The sequence below is a fragment of the Gracilinanus agilis genome, chromosome 1, assembly GCF_016433145.1.
Source record: "Gracilinanus agilis isolate LMUSP501 chromosome 1, AgileGrace, whole genome shotgun sequence".
Lineage (NCBI taxonomy): Eukaryota > Metazoa > Chordata > Mammalia > Didelphimorphia > Didelphidae > Gracilinanus > Gracilinanus agilis.
In genome coordinates this window covers 420218988-420234702 of record NC_058130.1, presented here as the reverse complement: position 1 = coordinate 420234702, position 15715 = coordinate 420218988, and the positions used below count along the sequence as shown (strand labels likewise).

General features: G+C 36.6%; 1 protein-coding gene across 1 annotated transcript in view; it reads left to right on the top strand.

The window, feature by feature from the left end:
* Nucleotides 1-15715, top strand: part of KIAA1328 (KIAA1328 ortholog) — a 529485-nt gene that overhangs the window by 344069 nt on the left and 169701 nt on the right. The gene's annotated exons all lie outside the window — the stretch shown is intronic.

The window sequence follows — 15715 nt, the reverse complement described above, 5'->3', positions numbered from 1 at the left end:
CTTTAATCAGGATGTAATGACCTTCCCTGTCTTTTTTAATCATATCTATTTTTACTTTGGCTTTGTCAGAAATCATAATAGCCACTCCTGCCTTCTTTTTCTCATTTGATGCCCAAAAGATTTTGCTCAAGCCCTGAACCTTAAACTTGTGTATGTCCCCCCGCCTCATATGTGTTTCTTGTGGACAACATATGGTGGGATTTTTGTTTCTAATCCACTCTGCTATTTGCTTCCATTTTATGGGTGAGTTCATCCCATTCACCTTCAGCCTTATAATTTTCAGGTGTGCATTCGCTGACATTTTTGTATTCTCCCCTATTCCTACCCCTTCTTAACCTATTACCTTTTAAACCATTGGTTTGCTATTAAGCAGGTATCCCTTATCCCCTCCCTTGATTAACTTCCCTTTCTACCCCCTCCCTTGTTATTCCCCTTTTTTTGTTTTGAAGGCCTAATAAATTCCCTCCCCCTTCTTCTCCCCTCCCTTTTTTGACCTCCCCTCTCCCCTGCTCCCTTTGGTTTATCCCTTCTGTCTTTCTCAGTAGGGTTAGATAGAGTTTTATATCCCAATGGATAGTATAGCTATTTTCCCCTCTCCAAGTTGATTACGCTGAGAGTAAGGTTTAAAAATTACCTCTTGATGCTCTCTTCCTCTCCTTCTTATAATAGTATTTGTCCCCTCCCCATCCCATGCCCTCTTTTTGTGTAATAGATTATCCTTTCTTTCTTATTCTCTCAAGTTTCTCCTGGTGTCCCCCTCCATTCACCCTCCTCTTTCCCACCCCCCATATCATCTTAGACCATTCAGCACTCCACCCTCTCCCCAATAATCATTCTTCCGACCACTATAATAGTGAATACTTAATAGTGAATAGAGTTCACTACAGAGAATTATACATAGCATTTCTCCACATAGGAATACAGATAATTAGATCTTACTGAGGCACGCACCCTTAAAAAGGCAAATTTAAAAATTGAGTTTACTTTCTTTCCCCTCTGTTTCTTATTTACCTTTTCATGTTTCTCTCGATTTTTGTGGTTGGATATCAAACTTTCCATTTAGCCCTGGTCTTTTCTGTGCAAATACTTGGAAATCTTCAATTTTATTGAATGCCCATACTTTCCCCTGGAAGTATATAGTCAATTTTGATGGGTAGTTGATCCATGGTTGCAGGCCCAGCTCTCTTGCCTTTCTGAATATTGTATTCCAAGCCTTGAGGTCTTTTAGCATGGAGGCTGCCAGATCCTGTGTGATCCTGATTGGTTTTCCTTGATATTTGAATTGTCTCTTTCTGGCTTCTTGTAAGATTTTTTTTCTTTTACTTGGAAGCTCTTGAATTTCGCTATTATATTCCTGGGTGTTGACTTTTTGGGGTCCAGTGTCGAGGATGATCTATGGATCCTTTCAACATCTATATTGCCCTCTTGTTGTAGGACTTCAGGGCAATTTTGCTGAATAATTTCTTTTAGTATGGAGTCCAGGTTTCTATTAATTTCTGGTTTTTCTGGAAGACCAATGATTCTCAAATTGCCTCTTCTGGACCGGTTTTCTTGGTCTGTCACTTTCTCATTGAGATATTTCATGTTTCCTTCTATTTTTTCAGTCTTTTGGCTTTGTTTTATTCTTGTTGTCTTGAGAGATCATTAGCTTCTAATTGTTCAATTCTAGCCTTTAAGGACTGGTTTTCAGCTATAATCTTTTGGTTTTCTTTTTCAATCTGGTCATTTCTGGTCTTCAGTTGAGTTCCCTCACTTTCCAATTGTGAAATTCTGCCTTTTAAACTGTTATTTTCTTGCCTGATTTCCTTTTGAGCTACTTCCCATTTCTCTGACCAAATCTTTTCCAACTTTCTCGTCATCTCAGTTTTGAACATTTCAAGAGCTTGTGACCAGTTTTGATTATCTTGGGATGGTTCAGATGTGATTGCTTGTTTTTTCTCCTCTTCTGATTGCTTGGTAGTCTCGATTTTCTTCGTGTAAAAGTTGTTGAGTGTTAAAGATTTCTTTTTCTTGTTGTTAATCTTTTTCTCTCTCTTCTGGACTTCCTCGTTCTGGGTAGCCATCATTAGCCCAGCAGCTTCTCAGCTTTATCGTTGCACTCAGGGTTTGTCTGTGGTCTTTTGGCTCCTGAGGTCTGAGGTCTGGTTTTTTCCAAGGTCAAGCCCCCTGGTGTACCCTCTTGCTTGATCCTCTGCAGGAGGCTCCTTTACAACTCTCAGGGCGCTGCTTCCACAGTCGTATACCCGTCTGCACTGGTTCCCCACTCAGGGTTTCAGAGTCTTCACTCCCACCTGTGTCGGCCTCTGCCTGCGTCTCCACCTGCGCCTGCTCTCCACATCCACACTCAGAGTCCGTGTGAGTTCCTCAGCTTTTTGGGGTCCCAAATCTTGCCACTCTCAGGAACAGGCCCTGGAGCTGCCAATGACTCGATGGGTGGCCCAAACTTGCTCTATTTCTTTTGACCTGGCTTCGGCGCTGCAGGTGGTGTGTGTGTGTGTGTGTGTGTGTGTGGAGGTGGGTGGTTGCTCAACCCGCGATTTAGTGAGAGCTGTTTCACCCCTTTATAGGATGGAAATGTCCCGATTCCACGTACCTTCCATGCTGCACCCTGTTGTGGGGTCCCTCTGTTCGACTAGGTTTGTTTTTATGCCCCCTTGAGAAGTCCTTTATGTTTTGGTCAGGAGAGGTTAAGTGCTGCTTTTTACTCTGCCACCATCTTAACCCGGAAACCTCCTTGTTATAGGTTTATTTTCTCTTACTTAGAATTTTTACACATAAGACTTTGATAGTTTATATTTCATCCAGAAGTTTTTTTTTTCTCTTTGTTTTTTTTTTTTTTTGATGCTTTTGATTTTCTTTTCCCAATTGATTCATATACCTCAGGGGCAGCTGGGTAGCTCAGTGGATTGAGAGTCAGGCCTAGAGACGGGAGTTCCTAGGTTCAAATCCAGCCTCAGCCACTTCTCAGCTGTGTTACCCTGGGCAAGTCACTTGACCCCCATTAGCCACCCTTAACACTTTTCCACCTAGGAGCCAATACACAGAAGTTATGGGTTTAAAAATATTAAAAAAAATTCCATGATTCATATACCTCATAACTCAGCCATGTATCCCTGAGTGATCCGTGTATTTGTCAACACATTCCGCAAGAGGGATTTTATTATTATCCTATAATGAAAAGTTTAAATCCTTTTTAGAGTAATTTTAGGATAAGAAACTTGCTATCTCCTTGAATCCAGAAAGTGAACTGTTTAGAGAAGGTACCATAAAGATGCCTACAGAAACCACACACTGCACCAAAAGATCCAGAGTTAACTTTGGGATGTGGTGATTTGAACTGCTGAGGGGGGTTGAACACATTTGTTTTGAATGTATACTCTTATGCAAAAGGGGACTTCCCCCAAATTGACTTTTTGTCAATGTAGGAATAAATTTTTTCTCTTTTTCTTCCCTCTTATCCCCAAATTATTGTAATTTCCCTTTAGAAACCGCAATATTGTATATACTTTAAGTGTTATAAGTTGATTATGTTTAAATGATCCCTTGGGGAGAATAGTCTCCCAAAGGATCACAGGGTGGATTGTGTAATTAGAATTTTGTACCCTTGAACTACATTTCCCAGCATTCCTCTTTTGTCCCCTTGCTACATCCTTACATTTGGTAGATAAAAGTTTCTGTAACTCTGCCCTCTCTCTCCTTTTAAGGTCTGGGAAACTTGGTCTTTGCTCAGGCTATACTTTCCTCTACTTTAAGTGACTATTAATAACTCTTAGAAATATGCTTGGAGTTATTGAATATTAATTTTAATTTTACAGTGCCCATTATAAACACAAACTGCCACTCTCCTTAATTCATCAAGGTCTATATTCATCCAATTAGGACAACTGGTTTTGAAATAGTCCTTGACTACTTTGCAACAATTCTTTACAAACTGCCTTCTCAGTTGTCTAATTTCTCTTTCTCTTGTTAAGTCAGTATCTATGTATCTTTCTCCCAGATTTATAAGTTTTTCCATGAATTGTAAAGGATTTTCTCCTATCTCCTGCTTAAGCTTTTCAAATTTTGTCCAGGTACCAGGTCGATCTGAACAAGCTCTCATTGCATTAAGAACTGCCTCCCTAGCTTGGCACCATCTTGCATAGTTCATTTCATCATTAAAGTGCCAATGAGGGTCACTCTGAGGTCAGTTAACTGCATCCTCCTCATTGGTAAGCTTGATAACTTTATCCTTTTCCCTTGTATTTAGTAACTCAACTAGAAGATATTCAAAATCAATCTAGGTTGGATCAAATTGCTTACATATCTTCTCTACATATCTTCTTAACAGCTATAGGCTCCTCCTCAAAAGAAAGAGTGCTCTGCTTAAATCTCTCCATATCCTATATGTTAAATGATTTGTGGTGCCTAATAGTTACTAACTCATTCTTCTTAGAGTTAAAGGTTGGTACTTCTCTTAATGAGAATAGGCTAGGATTAGTATCTTCTTTCTTTTGGCTTTTAATTTCAGGTGCCTTTTTGTGAGAATTAGAAACAATAGGAGAGGTAGGATTAGTCAACTGAGTGAAAATTTCATTCTGTTTGGAAATAGTTATATTTTGATGCATTAAAATTTTAGTGATTTTAGAGATACTATCTTCAAGTTGGACAACTTTATAGATAGTTTCGTTTTGTTGCTTTATAGGTTTAGTCATTTGAGAGATGTAGTCATCAAGATATACAAGTCTAGTCTCCCTTAATCTCTCAGTTGTTTCCTTTTCTTAGTAAGAATTAAACTAAGTACTTGATGTAGTTGGTATCTTAGAAATAATTTGAACAAAAGACATGCTCCCATAAGTGGTATTAACTGGAGATAATCCAAAACTGTGAGATGTAAAATCTCAGTGAAAGTCCCAGGTATTGGGAGTTGTCTAAGGTAAATTGGCACTACCTCCTTCACTATCCATATCATGATATCAAGCAACATGGTTCATGCCTATCCTTTTCCGAATATTAGAAAGAATAGAATATCAATAGATTAATCAAACTCCTGGCTGGCTTGGCAGGCTGAGAAGAGTTAAATTTTGGGGGGTAGGAGTTTGAACAAAAGCCAGTATGCCATTTATTAAACAAAAAACACTTAGTTTATTATTAGGTAATATGGATAGGAAATAGGAAGGAAGAAAGTGAAAGTAATCTTATAATAAGTCATAACTATATCCAAGATCCCAATTCTAACTAAATTTCTCTTAAAAACCCTACATCTGTCTGCCTCAGAGGGCAGTATCTTCTGCTAGGCCAAAGCCCTTGCCCACTCTCCTGTTCTCTCTATCTGATAATATAACCACTATCTATCTACCTTATCTACCCAAGTTAATCGATAATCAGTAAGGCTACTAAGGCCTTAATTCAGTTCTCTGTCTCCAACCAGAGAGACTGCTAGCAGCACAACCTTTCCCCAGCAGACCCAGAGACAGAAAGTCTTTCCAATGGTCTGCAACTTACAAATCACACTCAGCCATACCCTTCTAATTGTCACCGACTGCCAAGTGCCATAGCAGGGGGTCTCTTACTGAAAACTATTATTTCTCCTTTTCCTGTTTTATAGAAAAAAGGAGAAATTAATAAAAACTCTCTTAGCAGCTAAGTCTTTCCACAACTGATCATCATATAATATTGTGGTATAATGTTCTCCCAGTTTGGCTTATTTCACTCTACATCAGTTCATATAGACCAGTAGTTCCCAAACTTTTTTGGCCTGCCATCGCCTTTCCAGAAAAAATATACTTAGCACCCCTGGAAATTAATTTTTAAAATTTTAATAGCAATTAATAGGAAAGATAAATGCACCTATGGCCATCACACACACCCCCTGTCCCGGATTGCTGCAGCACCCACCAGGGGGCAGTGGCGCCCACTTTGGGAATCGCTGATATAGACGTTTCCAAATTTTTCTGAAATCATCCAGACTGTCACCTTTTATAGCACAATAGTATTCTATCATCAATATATACCACAGTTTCTTCAGCCATTCTCCAAATTATAGACATCTCATTTTCCAATTCTTTGCCAACACACACGCACAAAAAAAACCCTACTAAAAATATTTTTGTATAAATATGCTGGTCCTTCCTCCTTTTTTATGATCTCATTTGGTTGCAGATGCAGTTAGTGGTATTAAAAGATCAAGGGGGATGCACAATTTTCTGGGCCTTTGGGCATAATTCCAAATTGACTTCCATAATGGTTGTATCAATTCACAATTTTACCAACAATGCATTAGTCCCAATTTTGCCACATCCCCTCCAATATTTATCACTTTCCTCTATTGCCATATTGGCCAATCTAATAGGTGTAAAGTGGCACCTCAGAATTGTTTTAATTTGCATTTCTCTAATCAAGAGTGATACAGAACATTTTTTCATATGATTAATGATAGCTGTGATTTCTTCATCTGAAAATTGCTCATTTATATCCTTTGAGGAATGCCTTGTATTCTTATAAATTTGACTTAGTTCTCTATAAATCTGAGAAATGAGACCTTTATCAGAAAAATCTGATATGAAATTTTTCCCCAGGTCATTATTTCCCTTCTAATTTTGATTACATTGGTTTGTACAAAAGTCTTTTAATTTAAGATAGTCAAAATTTTCTATTTATATCATGTAATGCTATCTTTTATTTGGTCACTAATTGTTCCCTTCTCTATAGACCTGCCAGGGAAAGTATTCTGTGTTCCCTGCTTTACTTATGTAGCATTCTTTATATCTAAATGACATACTCATTTTGATTTTATATTGGTATTGGTTTCTGCCATACTGTTTTCCAATTTTCCAAGCAGTTTTTGTTAGTGAGTTTTTTTTATTTTAAACCCTTAACTTCTGTGTATTGACTTATAGGTGGAAGAGTGGTAAGGGTAGGCAATGGGGGTCAAGTGACTTGCCCAGGGTCACACAGCTGGGAAGTGTCTGAAGCCGGATTTGAACCTAGGACCTCCTGTCTCTAGGCATGGCTCTCAATCCACTGAGCTAGCTACCCAGCTGCCCCCTGTTAGTGAGTTTTTATCCCAAAGCTGAGTTCTTTTGGTTTATCATACACTTAGTTGCTGAGGTCATTTGCCCCTATATGTTATGTATTATTATATTCAAGCTTTGAGAGTTGGTTTGTCTCACCTTGATTGACAGGGGAAGACAGTTGGAGACCTCCGAATATTCGAAGAGGCTATTAGGAGAGGGGAAAGTCTGTTGGCCTGAGGATATAAATAGCCCTCACAGCCATCTGGGGGAGGTCTTTGGTCTTGGGTTTGGACCTGGGAGCTTGGATCTTTGATCTTTGAACATTGCTCTGAATCTCCCTAGATATTTAGGCATTTGATCATCATTAGCTATTTAGGTATCTGGACCCAGGAGGAGGGAAGGAGAAGAAGCAGAGGGAGGTGAAGGGTAGATACTTCCTAAAGGCTGTGCAGGCTGACATCACAAACTGAGAACAGGGAAGCTGAGAGAAATCACAATATCTGTACCAACTGAGAAGTTTGTCCTCCCTGGTTTGGCAGTGGCCAAGCTGAACCAGAGGAGTGTGAAACCACTAGTTCCAGCTTACTGAAACAACAGCCTACAGTCCTGAGGGGACAGGATCTCCTATCCCCAATCTGTTCCTGATTATTCCTTTCCCTATTTAACATCAGTAGTTGAAGTTTTATTTAAGTACCTTCCTAAGTGGTCATTATATCACGGCTCTTGGGAAGGGAGCAATGCAGTCAGATGAAAACGTTATCCAAGGCTAATAGAGCCCAATATTAATAATCAATCCAACCCCAGGTGGGACCTGAAAGGGTTACCCATCCACAAACCCATAAGGGTCCTACCTGGTCACTGTTATAAAGAATAGGGCAATTATAACATCCAGTTGGGTGGTAGGGCTCGGTGTTTCCCCTACACTGGCTGTCTAGGGAATACAGAGGCACAGATTCCCAACCAATATCACCTAGAAGCAGTAGCATCTTAGGAGTCCTATCTACTACAATTACTATTACGATAGAGACAACTATTTATTTATAAATTTTCTTTATAACAGTATCTAACCTATTCCATTGATCTGCCCTTCTATTTCATAACCAGTACCAGACTGTTGTGATGATTACTGCTTTATTATATAGTTTAAGATCTGGTACTGCTAGGCCATCTTTCTTCACATTAATTCTCTTGGTATTCTTTATCTTTTGTTTTTTCAGATGAATTTTGTCATTATTTTTTCTAGTTATATAAAATAATTATTTGGTAGTTTGATTGGTATGGCACTAAACAAGTAATTTAGGTAGAATTGTTATTTTTATGATATATTAGCTATGTCTACCCATGAGCAATTAATATTTTTTCATTTGTTTAGGTCTGATTTTGAGTGAAAAAAATTTTGTAGTTTTGTTCATATGATTCCTGCATTTGTCTTGGTAAGTAGATTCCTAGGAATTTTATATTGTCTAGAGCAGTGATGGGCAAACTTTTTAAAGAGGGGGCCAAAGAAAAGGAAATGCTCATCTGTCAGTCTGTTTCTAAGGCAACCTTTTTGAAGTTTCATTGTATTGTATCCTACTCATTGTATTTGTCAGATTAGGAATAATGATGCACACAGGGGATAGAACATTTCAGGGGGCCTGCATCTGGCCTGTGGGCTGTAGTTTACCCATCACTGGTCTAGAGTGATTTTAGATGGAATTTCTCTTTCTGTATCTTGCTGCTGAATTTTGTTGGTGCTGTATAGAAATGCTGAGGATTTATTTGGATTTATTTTATATCTTGCAATTTTACAAAAGCTATTATTTCAACTAGTTTCTTAATTGATTCTTTGTACAATCATATCATTTGCAAAGAGCGATAGTTTAGGTTCCTCATTGACTACTTTAATTTCTTCAGTCTCTTTTTCTTTTCTTACTGCTAAAGCTAACAGTTCTAGAATAATATTAAATTATAATGGTAATAACGGGCATCCTTGCTTCACCTCTGATCTTATTAAGATGGCTTCTAACTTACCTACATTACAGATGATAGTTGTTGATGGTTTTAGGTAGACACTATCATTTTAAGAAATGGCCCATTTATTCCTAAACTTTCTAGGTTTTACAAATAGGAATGGGTATTATAATTTGTCAAAGGATTTTTCTGCAACTACTGAGATAATTGTGATTTCTAATTAGTTTAGTTTTTAATATGGTCAATTATGCTGATAGTTTTACTAATATTAAAGTTGGTCTTAATTTCTGATATGAATCCCATCCTAGTCATAGTGAATGATCCTTGTGATATATTGCTATAGTCTCCTCTCTAGTGTTTTATTTAAAATGTTTTCATCTTGTGTTCATTAGTGAATTTGGCCTTTAATTTTCTTTCTGTTTTTGCTCTTCCTGGATTAGGTAACAGTGCTATATTTGTGTCATAAAAATAATTTAGTAGGATTCCTTCTCTGCCTATAGTATTGGGATTAATTGTTCTTTAAGTGTTTGATAGTATCCACTTGTGAACCCATCTGGCCCTAGGAATTTTTTCTCAGGGAATTCATTGATGGTTTATTCAATTTTTTTTAGGTGAGATTATTTAAGTATTGTTTCCTCTTTAGTTAATCTGTGTAATATATATTTTTGTAAATATTCATCCATTTCACTTAGATTGTCAGATTTATTGGCATGTAATTGGGCAAACTAGTTCCTAATGATTGCTTTAATTTACTCTTTTTTTTTTAAACCCTTAACTTCGGTGTATTGTCTCATAGGTGGAAGAGTGGTATGGGTGGGCAATGGGGGTCAAGTGACTTGCCCAGGGTCACACAGCTGGGAAGTGGCTGAGGCCAGGTTTGAACCTAGGACCTCCTGTCTCTAGGCCTGACTCTCACTCCACTGAGCTACCCAGCTGCCCTAATTTACTCTTAATTGGTATTGAGATCACCTTTTACATTTTTATTATTGATAATTTGATTTTTTCTTTCCTTTTTAAAAATCAAACTAACCAATGTTTTATCTATTTTATAATTTTTATAGAACCAACTCTTAGACTTATTTATTAGTTCCATGGTTCCTTTTACTTTTAACTTTATTAATTTCTCCTTTAATATTCAATATTTACAATTTAGTCTTCAATTGGGGATTCTTAATTTGTTCTTTTGCTAATTTTTTTCTTTTTTTTTTAAACCCTTGTACTTCGGTGTATTGTCTCAAAGGTGGAAGATTGGTAAGGGTGGGCAATGGGGGTCAAGTGACTTGCCCAGGGTCACACAGCTGGGAAGTGGCTGAGGCCGGGTTTGAACCTAGGACCTCCTGTCTCTAGACCTGACTCTCACTCCACTGAGCTACCCAGCTGCCCTGCTTTTGCTAATTTTTTAGTTGCATGCCCAATTCATTGATCTGCTTTTTCTCTATTTTACCGATGTAAATGCTTAGAAATAAAAGTTTTCCTCAATGAAATTATTGATTGTTTTCATAATTTTTTCTTTGATCCATCCCTTTTAACATTAGATTATTTACTTCCCAATTAATTTTTTTGTCTTTCCATGAAATTTTACTGGTTATAGCTTTTGTTGAATTATCATCTGAAAAGGATGCATTTATTATTTTTATTTTTCTGCATTTAGTTGTGAAATTTTGTGACCAAAAACATGATCAATTTTTGTATAGGTGCCATGTACTACATAAAAGAAGGTATATTCCTTTCTATTCCCATTCAGAATTTTCTCTAGAGATTTATTAATTCTAACTTTTCTAAAATTTCATTCACTTCCTTCACTTCTTTCTTGTTTTTTTTTTCCATTCAATTTATCTAGATCTGAAAGCAGGAAGTTGAAGTCCCCCACTATTATAATTTTACTTTCTATTTCCTCCTGAAACTCATTTAATTTCTCTTAAAAATTTAGAGGCTATACCATTAGGTGCATATATGTTTAGTATTGATGTTACTTCATTGTCTATGGTACCTTTTATCTCGATGTAATTTCCTTCCTTATTTTTTTAATTAGATCTATTTTTGCTTTAGCTTTGTCTGACATCATGATTGCTACTCCTGCTTTTTTTACTTCAGATGATGCAAAATAAATTATAGCCCCTTACCTTTAGTTTGTTTGTGTCTTCCTACCTCAAATGTCTTTCTTGTTAACAACATATCACAGGAGTCTGGTTATTAATCCACTCTGCTGTCTGCTTCCATTTTAGGGTGATTTCATCCTGTTCACATTCACAGTTATGGTTACCAACTATGAATTCCCTTCTGTCTTTCTTTCCCCATTTGATCCAACTCTTTCTCTTTCATTTCATGATGTCCCTTCTCACAAGTGTTTTGCTTTTAATCAGCTCCTCTGACTTCCTCCTCCCTTCTATTATCCCCCAATACTTATCCTCATCTCCCCTTCACTATAACGGTTTTTCATATCTCAGGGGTGAGATAATTTATCCTATTCCACCTCTTCCTTCCCTTCTCTCTCAGTATAATCCTCTTTTTCACCCCTTGATTTTTTTGCATATATCAGTAGCAACAGCTTACTCTCCCACACTCTTTATCTATGTATACTCCTTCTAACTCTCTAATATTGATAAAAAAATTAAGAATTATAAATATCATCTTTTCACATAGCAACATAAACTACTGGCTTTTTTGTGGTCTGACATTGAGCCTTTAGTGACAGTTCTCTGAGTCTATCTAGTCCAGAATATACTTATCACATGTAAGCAAAATACCAATTTTTCCCACAAGAGCTCTTTTGTAATATATTTTCTCTGATGCTTTTAGAAATTTAGACATTGTATAATTTACTTTTGTTTTCCAAAACAGAAACACTTGCCTTTAATTTTGAAAAATAAGGTTAATTGGCCTTTTTGTGAGGATGGGAAGGGCACAGTAAAAACAAATAATATAATTTGATAAAACACTGAATGCTATATAGCAAAAGAAGATATTTTGTTTTCAAAAAGGTCTATTTTGGTTTAATTTGGATTATTTTTAGAAGTTAAACACTGAAATCATTTGATCTTCTAAAAATGCTTCTAGGTAAACTGACATTTCTTTCTTCTCTAACATGACTTCATACTTGTGGTGTGATGTGTTCTTAGGAAACTATAATGCTGTTGAAAGTCCCCAGACATCAACCACTAGTACTACTGGATGTACTTTGATCAAATGATCTGAATAGTTCTTTATGAACTGGCTTTGTTTGTAAGGAACAAGCATTAGGTGCCCAGTCATTCACAGAAAAATCACCACAATCCTCCTGTAGTCTAGAGTAAATGATAAATATTTTTTAGTTCCCTAGGCTCTCATAAAAAGGAAATATAATTTCATTTTGTCAGTGTGTTAGAGAGATGAATGCATATGTCTTTATTACATTTAGTATTGACTTTGTTGTATGCACCCAATCAATGACATCTGCTTATCACTGGAGGGATCCTACAGCTTCAATGACATATAATTAAAATTAAGTTTATGTACTAGGTGCAGAGTCACTTATGGAGACACAAACAAGTGAAACATCCCCTTCCCTCAAGTAGCTGACAGTCCAGTAGTGGAGATAAGATGTCTAGATATAATAAGAATGGACTTTAATATGCACACAAAGTAGATACATTGTAAGTGTTCAGAATGAGATTAGTGAAGGGGGAAAACGGAATGTGTCAAGGAAGGTTTCATGGAGGAAGTGGCTACAGATAAATAGGGTTTCAACAATGTAGTGAGGGCATACAGATATAGCAAGGGCAGAGAGATGGGGAAGGATAGTATTTAAGATATAGGGAACTGTGTAAGAAAAGGTAGAAAGATGAAACTTCCTAGGGCTCATTCAAGGAATAGAAAATTGTCCAGTCCAACTGGAGAAGAGGAATAGTAAAAATAATAATAAGACTATGTTAATAGATTGCCTCCTAATTGTGAAAGGATATGAGTTTCAGACTAAGTAATTTAAATTTTATTCACCAGAGAATCAAACACAATTAATTTTTTTTTGAGCTGTAGAAAAATGTGATGAGATTTGAACATTACAAAAAGAATTTGATACCTATGTATAGGATGAATTATAATAGCGAGAGCCTGGAGTTAGGGGAAATGAATTTGGAGGTTGTTGTAGTAGTTTAGAGAGAATTAATGTCTGTGAACTAAGGTGGTGGCAATGGAATTAGAATGGTAATGATATTAATAGGAGTTATCAACTGATTGGGAATGAGAAGGTGAAGGAAGGAAAGTATCAAAGATGATCTTGAATTTTCAAGTATTGGTATTGGGAAGAATTAGAAAGTTGGGAAGATTTTTGAGGGAAGACAGTAGACATTGGTTATTTTGAAATGTTGATTTTAAGCTGGAAAGCCATCTGGGGATCTCTGATGGGCACTTAGAAACTGCTAACTAGAGATGAGAGAAAAGATCTAGCATAGGCATAGCAACTAAAGCTGTGGAATTGGATGAGATGGGAACTCACTCAGGAGCAATTTTCACGGCAGCCTTTTGGATTTCTTTAATTAATAATTGGATATCAAACCTAAAATGACTTCTTTACAATATCTCTCCCCCTTCTCCTACCCCCCAGTTACTCTTGGTTGTCTTGTGAATCCAAACAGAATAATTCTGAGCCATCTTCCACCTAACAATCTTTGGAATACAAATATTGTGTCCCCATGAGTCTTCATTTTTCCAGGCCAAATATTCTTTGTTCCTCCAGTAGCTCTGACCATTTCACTTACCTGCCTAAGAATCTTCTATGGTGTCCAGCTACCTCCAGGATAATCTACAAATTCCTCAGCTTGTCATTTATAGCCTTCACAATCTGTCTCCAGCCTACATTTCCAGAAATAATTCATATTTAACTTTCTCATGCACTTTGCTTCAGCTTAACTAAATTACTTGCTGTATCAAGTTTCCCAAAGTGGACATTGCACTTCCCTCTTGGGCATTTTTGCACAGACTATCTTGCATGCGTTCAGTTCATTCCCTCTTCCTTTTTACCTTTTAGAAACCCTAGCCTCTTTCTAGGCTCAACACAGGTCCTATCTCTGACAAGAAAGCCTTTCCTGATCCATGTAATTCTTAGTGCCTTACTCATAGTCAATTTTTTATATTCATCTACTCATTTACAGGTTATATTCCCCCAGTAGAATGTAATATCCTTGAAGACTGCTGATTTTTGGTTTTTGTTGTTTTGTTTTGTCTTTGAATTCCCAGCTCTGGGATAGTGTCTTTCGTATAGAAACCACTTAAGAAAAGATTATTGCTTTGAATGGAATAGAATTGAGTCATTGACTCTTGGAAAGGTATTTTCAAGTAAAGTGGTCATGGTAGAAGCCATATTACAAGGGGTTAAAGAGTGTGTTATGAGGACATAAAAGTATGTAGCAGAGTCAGAGCTTTTTCTCATCCTAGGCAAGATTTAAAAATGGTAATCCCTGTTTATTACTATATGCCTGAGGCTTTGAGCCCTGACTTTTAAGCATGTGATCTGACATAACAGAATAAATATGTAACCATGTAGAGTGGAATTTTCTAGTATTAAAATATGTACATTTTTAAAAGGAATACTAAACATTGTCCCTCATGCTCTCTTAATCATGACTTTAGAGATAGAAGGACCTTAAAAGTTATTCAAATACATCAGCTGTCTCAAACACTGAAACTGAGAGAGAAGAAACAAATTGCCCCAGGTCACACAGGAAGTAAGTAGCAAAGCTAGAATTTGAATTACCTTTTTTTTTTTTTTAAATTCCAAATCCAGTGTACTTTCCATTTTACCACTTTCTATTCTTGGCTTTCTGTATAGCTGCCCTGTCTAGACTCAAGTCAGTGAAAGGAAGGGAGAAATGGGCTGGAAGTTTAAGCAGGAAATAGAAATGATTGAAGATTGTTATTATTCCCATTGTTTATAATAAGGGTGATATGTAAGATGAAGGAAGAACAGTGGATAGGGAATAATTAAAATATACAAAAAAGAGAAGTGAAGATTGATTTAACAAGGTTCTAGAAAAGGTTGAGCATCAGGATAAAATCAAAGGTACTGATAGAATGGCTTCAGTGTAATTCAAGAAGGTCTACCTCTTCATCCACCTGAGATGACAGGATAAGTGGAAACACAGAAGCTTTAAGAGATGAAGAGTTGTTGCTAGCCTAAATAATGAAATATCGTACTAAGGAAGGAAAAAGAATTTCAAAAAGTATAATAACAGGCTTAGAGGAATAGAAAAGAGCATAGGAGAAAAAGTTTTTGAAGGATACTTTAGTTATTTTTCTTTGTTGAAGTCTATTTAATGTTTTTATCTTATTCTCCTGCCATTCCACTTCTAGGCAGAATTAAAGTTTGGGAATTGACTTATAGCTGTATTTAAAAAAGGCTTTTATCCCTCTCTCTGTGCTTTGGTTAAATTGAGGGTAAGTTTATGTGTGGTAGAGGACTACAGGTAGAAAAGTCTGACCAACACCAGATAGGTTATACCTAGTATTTTTTTCCCAAATTATATACCTGGTCAAACAAAAATTAAACTGTAAGTGTATGAAAGCTGTTTCACAATAATGCCTTTTCCTATTATGTAAACATGTCTACATTCATCAGCCATAATAAGTTGACATTTATATGGCTTTAACATTGGCAAATGCCAATTTCAAATTCCTTTTGGACCGAGGGCTAACCCAAAGTTTGGTTTCTTTCTGCATTGTCTTCAATAGGCCCAATATTCTGAGGGCATAATGCGGTATTGATCTTTTGATATATTAGCCTAAGCCCCACTCTT